Raw genomic sequence first — 6,319 nt, 5'->3', positions numbered from 1 at the left:
CAATTCAGAGTCATCTTTAGCTTAATGACTCACATGGTTTAATACGCTGCCAACACATCAACATATAGAAAATGTGTTTAAACCTGGATACTCTTTTTTTTACATGACAGCCGACATAGCTGACATCTAGAAAATGTACTTTGACAAGCAAAAAACGTTTTTTTGTAAAAATGTTTACTTACCAGACCACAATGAGTATCTCTCTTTCACAGGCAATGAGAAATGGGTGGAGCTTGCATAATTTCTGTTCACTTGATTACAACTATAAGGCGTTGCCTGGTTACAGGGGGTGGTTCAATTTACCCACTGGCTCAACCTACCCCCTTCTCCCCTAATAGTTGACTTTATTTAATATAATAAAGCAGAGAATGTAACAATAATTCTTTGTTAACATCATATGTTTGGTTGCTCAGCTGAAGCTAGATGTTTAATTTAACTACCATGGCTATCTGTGTTAGCCATAATCAAGTACATTTAGCCGTGGCTATAGCTGTCAAACATACACAATCTCTTATTTCTGTATAAAGATTACTTTAATTCAAGTGAAAAACAATGTTACACTTGGATAACGACAAAGCTTGTGAAGTAGACTGATCAAAAAACAAAGGTTAAATTCCAGAGTCGGGTTTCTCTGTCCATCATATCTGCTGTTAATTAACTGCAAGTAAATGCCAAGAGCAGCTTAACAAAAGCAGCACAGTGACGGCATGTGCAGAGAATCTGATAACTTTAATATTAGATGACTACCCTGGCTGCATTCGCTGAAACCTGATCCTGTCTGAATGAGGACAGCCTTTAACTCTGTCCTGCGCTGCCTTTATGGACAAGTGTGTGGGTGGGTGCAACGGGGGTCAAGGGGAGCGTCCATTCATCCTCAACAACAAGCAGGACTGAGGCACAACTCTGTTAGAAAATATGCTGACTCAAAGCACTTTGAATCATTTTGTTACAAATTTATTACAACATCCAAACACATAAAATACATTTTTCTATACACTTGTTTAAACCAAAAGTGTCGTAGCACAGTCAACATCGAGAGCTCACTTATATCTGCCATTAGTTAGTGCCAGTTAAAAAAACAAGTTCAGACGTAACAATCAGTTGCAGTCCAAGACACCTGTGAGCATGATTTACACTAAAAAATTAAAGTTTTAAGAAAAAGTAGAAGACGAACACAGGAGCAAATCCAGTAAATATTACAGTATTAGCTGACATCTCTTAGAAATAAGTATGTTCATTTGTAACAAAGAACTGTAAGCTCCCCATCTTCAGTCAGTACTACATTATGTACCAATATAAGATTTAAAAAATAATTTTCAAGTAAGTTCTTCAAAGGTAATAATTATTTTTAATTCACATTAAGTTATTGATATACTCTGTAGAAATCTATTTAAAAACAAGGCAACTGAAATGTGCAGCAAATGCATTTTTACCACAGAACAGAGCATGCAAAAAATACCCCAACCCAACTAACCAAAAGTTCCAGTTAAAGGCTTAAATTTTTGCACTTTTCTTCTTTAAAAAGTGCACTTTCAGCAGTTGCAATTTACTGTTAAGAAAAGTTAATGAGTGAGGCAGCATCATACTTTTTCCAAAAGGCAAAAATAATACTCCAGTAATGAACCGTAAATGTTCTCATAAATACCATCAGAAAACTAAAAAGGTAAAGGGAAGAATACTTAATGTTTGCACACACACTCTTCCCCTGACGGCATAACAAAGCAGTTCCTCAAACACCTCCAATCACAGAGGGTGCGGCCTATCTGTCCCCTTTCTGACACATCAGCACTGTGGACAGTCGAGGAATGAGATGTGATCGTCCGCAGACCTAACAGCACTTAACCATTAACCTTACCTTAACATTTCCCTCGACCTCTGTCTGGCACAATAACACAGCACTGGCAGATGTGTGCTGCGGCTGGCCAATCATTGACAGAGCTCCTCTGTACGAGGGTGTGTACACACGGCCAGTAAAGCCCGCTGCTAGCAGCAGAGTGAGCACATAAGGCACAGTTTGTATCCCATAAGACAGTCATTGTTTCATAGAAAAAACACTATGTCAAAAATGATGTGTCAACACTTCTGGCCCCATTGCTTTTTCTCATCAATAATCTGAGCACATGTATTGTTCTTTAGGCTGAAGTGTGTGTCCTGTTTGAGCCTTGAGCCCCTCAGTGGGCATTTGTGTGATGGTTGGGCTGAAGAGGACCCAGGAACCCGAGCCTCTGCTTGTTCTTCCTCTGTTCTGTCATCTATGGAGAGATGAAAAAACAACAACCTTGAGAGGCTTTTACTCTGCATGTTGCCTACACATGATATGCAAACCTGTATTTGTGTTATTTTTGTTCAAGTGGGCACTTTATTATGCAAAACACAATGTTCCCACTATGTTCACACATCATTATTACATTCCAGGGGGAGCATTTATCTGTGTGAGCTAGGAGTGCAGGTAAAATGAGAATAATTCAGTTAGACAATACAAAAATCATATTTGGCTCATTAAATAAAGAACTAAAACTCAATTAGTGTTACAAAAATTATTGGATGGCAAAAAGAGTCGCACAGTAATTTCAAACACTGCAAACAATTACTTTGTGAGGATTTAACCATTCATTTCAAATAACCTTTTTAACATTGGACTAATATAGAAGAGATATTTCCTCTCCATGGTGGTTCATTAATTGCTTCATTCAATCACTGTTGGACTGGAAACTAATGTCCTTTTTTAAACTAAATAAGAGGACACTGTTGGCTGCTGTATAAGTGTTGTGAGGAAGTTTCACAAATCATAAGCGGCTGGTATCTCACATTCATCGCATTTGCGGCAGTTACAGTGCTGACATCATAAATGAAGGCCACTGATTTTGTCCACCCTAAACTTAAAATGCAAGTGAATCCATCATGCTGTGCAGAACCCTTAAACCCACACAATCAAAAAGCAGCACATTCACATTCTGAGCTGTGAGAGTGTAAAGACCTGAGGTCAGCAGAGGTTGTAATGAGGGAGGAGCTGCAGGAGTACTTTCCTCCCAGTCAGAAACAGTTTGAGTTGAGCTGGTGTGAGACCTTCAGGCCTCGCCTTGTGACTGCAGAGCAGCGGTTTGGCCTGCAGACTCTCTCTCACCTCTGAAAACTTGTGTTAACCAAAGAGGAGGAGTGCCTTCCTTGCTAAACCCATGACTACATATTGGTCAGTAAACACCGCTAAAGCAAGGTTGGAATAATAAATGGGCTGCAGAAGCTACAGATTAAGATAAGGTGTCAGTGTCTTGCTCAAGGGCACTTCATCTGCACACATACTTAGTTGTTACAAGAGCAACCCGAGGATCCCACGCAGCAGCGAGGTGTTACTGACTGAGCTGCCTGCTGAGGCCAACAGAGGTTGTTATTTTGTTTATTGGAGTGTGATCCTTCCCCAGTAGGAGCTGTTCTCACACATCTGGAAGGAGAGGAACAAGAGCAGGCCTGTGACTGGAATCACATGCAGGGGAGGCAGGTGATGGGAGTGAGCAGTCACACTGCAGCAGCAGAGCTAGTCATCCCAACAGCCAGAGGCTCAGTGGCGACAATCAGTGGCGTTGATCTCTGGCGTGATAATCACCTATCGTGCTGCATTCAGGAGCATCAAGGGTCGGATATTATCCATCTAGGTTACTGAGCTAAGTAAAGATATTCATTGCACGTCTCTTCAAATGTGATCTCTTGCCCTGCAGGTGTTTCAAGGTCAGATAGCACGTGGAAAACATTGTGTTACTATGAGACAGGAAGACTTTTTCCCCCACAGCTTGAAAAGGTGTACTGAAGTGGCACTGTACCTGCTCCTTTAGCTCAGCCAGCTGGCCAGACAGCTGAGACACCAGAGTGACAGTGCCGTCCAGTTTGTCCTGCAGAGAGCGCATCTCATTCTGCTCGTTGTCTCCTTCGCTGCTCACCAGAGAAATGGCTCTCATGCGGGGGAACCACTCCAAGTTCTTCTCCTGGGGGGAGAGAGAGAGAGATGGGATTTGAGAGAAGCAGCAGTAAGGGGAAAGGCAGAGAAGGGCTGAATTAAAGCTGACTCAGAAGGTCAGAGAGGCGGCGGCAACAGCATGTTGGCACCGACAACAGCAAGGAGGATTTGCATTGACGTGAAGGGAGCATTACGAAGCTAAAGACAGTGTGCAGGAGGACAGTAAACAGACAGGGATTGGTAATTAGAGGCAGGTGTGGAGGTTTAATATTAATCATTTCATCAGAATGGCTGCTGCTCTCTGTTTCGTACTTGACGGTGTAAAGTGTTTCAAGCAGCACTGCTGTCTGCTTAGGGATGCTTGGGGATAGCAGTCACTAAATGAGCAGTTACTGGCATTTCAATTCTCACCCACTCCAAGCACACTGTTGATGCAGGAGTGAGTCACTGCTGTCTATCAAGGACACAACTGGGAGTATAGTCTTATTAATATGTGTGTGTGTTCATGCCATCATGTAAAACTGAGACTTTCAGTTTGTCTGTATTTCCATCAGGTCAGGGGAGAGAGAAAATCATCTGCCGCAATGCCATGAGAACACTGTGAGCCAAACAAACCTATGGCGTTATATAATAGACTTAAGTGCGTCTGTGTTTGTACATGTGTGGGTGTGTGTACTGTTGGCGTGCATCTGCATGGATATGTATGTACATAACAGCCTGAGAGCAAGAGTGTGTGTTAAAACACACATGCTCTAGAAAGAGAGATAGGTTTCACAGAGACAGACTGCCACCAGCTGATCTTATGTAATATTCCTTTGCCAGCTCTTCTAATAAAAATGACTTAAAAAGGTGCAGAGAATGGGATTTGACTGGCACCACATTAAGCCCAGTAGGAGGAGTGAGGTATTCTCCCACCCACTCACACATAAGAATAGACTACAGGGGTAGAAACACTGATCAGTATGTGAGACGCTAAGGAAAGAGAAGAGGACAAGAGGAGATACTGAGGGGAGAGAAGAAGGTGGGGTGGTGGCAGTGGCGGTTCTACGGGGTGGCACGGGGTGGCAGCTGCCACCTCAGAAAAATGCCTTGCCACCCCAGCTGCCACCCCATTTGGCAGCTTTGTTTTGAAAGAAAAGTTGTGGCTCATCGGACATTTATGAGAGAAAATCTCTAATGTCCGAGTGCAAGTGAATGCAGCACAAGACGCGAAGCTTGTAACCCCTCCCCCCCCTGGCGCGAGCTTGGAAATATGATTGGCGGCGATTTCATTTGAACGGGAGGACAGCGCAAAACGAGAAGCATTTCGGATACAAGTAGACAGAAGGAATGAGGTATTTGCGGTCAGGGTATGGCTGGGGTAGGCTACAGCCATACTAATAAATGGCTTAGCCCCACCATGAAAAATGATGTTAAAGTAAGCAAAATAAAGTCTGCCAACTCGCGCGGAGTAAATTGCACAGACAGCAGTTAGTAAGATTGATTTCAGTAGCCACTTGTCTGGAAATACCGAAGACTAGAAACGGTTTTGAAAACTTTTGTCACGTAGTGATCGTCTTCTCAATAGAAAATCTTTGATAATATCTTCTGGCCAATCAGAATCACGATAACGGCGTGGTGTTGTTGCAGGAAGTCCCGACGGAGAATACTTTTGCTGTAGTAGGCCTACCTCTATATACATCGGTACAACTATAAGACCCCACGGTTTGATGATTGATAGGTGTGTGGGCTGTCTTTCATTTTGACACACAGAACAATGGGGGCTATCACCCTTATCCACAATGTAAAGTAATTCACACAGCCTACTTCCCTCTCCTCTCTGTGAGGAGCAGCAGGTTCAGCTTTCAGAACAAAGTAACAAAAACTAAAATGACATTCATTTTTTTAATACGTCGTGTAGTAATATATATTTATTTATGTTTCTTCTTAAGAGAGCACCAGAATGTGTATTTGATGTTAGTATTTCAAAAAATCTCCTGGGGGAGAATCCCCCCAGACCCCCCTGCAGGGGTTGGGTTTTCAACTCTTTCACCTGTGGGGAAATTGCAGGATTGGCTCCAGGTCGCCCTTTTTATTTACTACAAGACAAATGTGCCTTTTTATTTCATACAGTTCAATTTGGATTGAGACAGGGAAATAATATAAACCTCACGCGTGGCGTTTCACTGTCAAGGGGAGCCTGTATGTAATTACATTGCAAATACTGACTTGAGCCCCACCACTGTATGGGTTAGCCCTACCATAGATTACCCAACACAAATACTCTGGCGCCGCAACTGTTTGCGGTCTACTATGAAAAAGAAGAGCCTGTCAAGTTTGACTGTACTCAGCATTGAATCAAAACGCACCATAGCTTTAAATCTTAATAAG

At 42.5% G+C, this 6,319-nt stretch overlaps 1 long non-coding RNA gene across 1 annotated transcript; it reads right to left on the bottom strand.

Annotated features, from left to right (window-relative positions):
* Window positions 1–938: 938 nt before the first annotated feature.
* On the bottom strand, window positions 939–4,239 carry LOC104968108 (uncharacterized). Its single transcript, XR_800786.1, has 2 exons — window positions 3,816–4,239; window positions 939–2,252 (listed from the first exon to the last, which is right to left on the bottom strand). It is a non-coding gene; the product is annotated as an uncharacterized lncRNA (long non-coding RNA).
* Window positions 4,240–6,319: the final 2,080 nt, after the last annotated feature.

The sequence above is a fragment of the Notothenia coriiceps genome, unplaced genomic scaffold, assembly GCF_000735185.1.
Source record: "Notothenia coriiceps isolate Sejong01 unplaced genomic scaffold, NC01 NC01_scaffold00038231, whole genome shotgun sequence".
Lineage (NCBI taxonomy): Eukaryota > Metazoa > Chordata > Actinopteri > Perciformes > Nototheniidae > Notothenia > Notothenia coriiceps.
The sequence above is the reverse complement of the archived record's forward strand: the minus strand, read 5'-3'. Positions and strand labels throughout refer to the sequence as shown.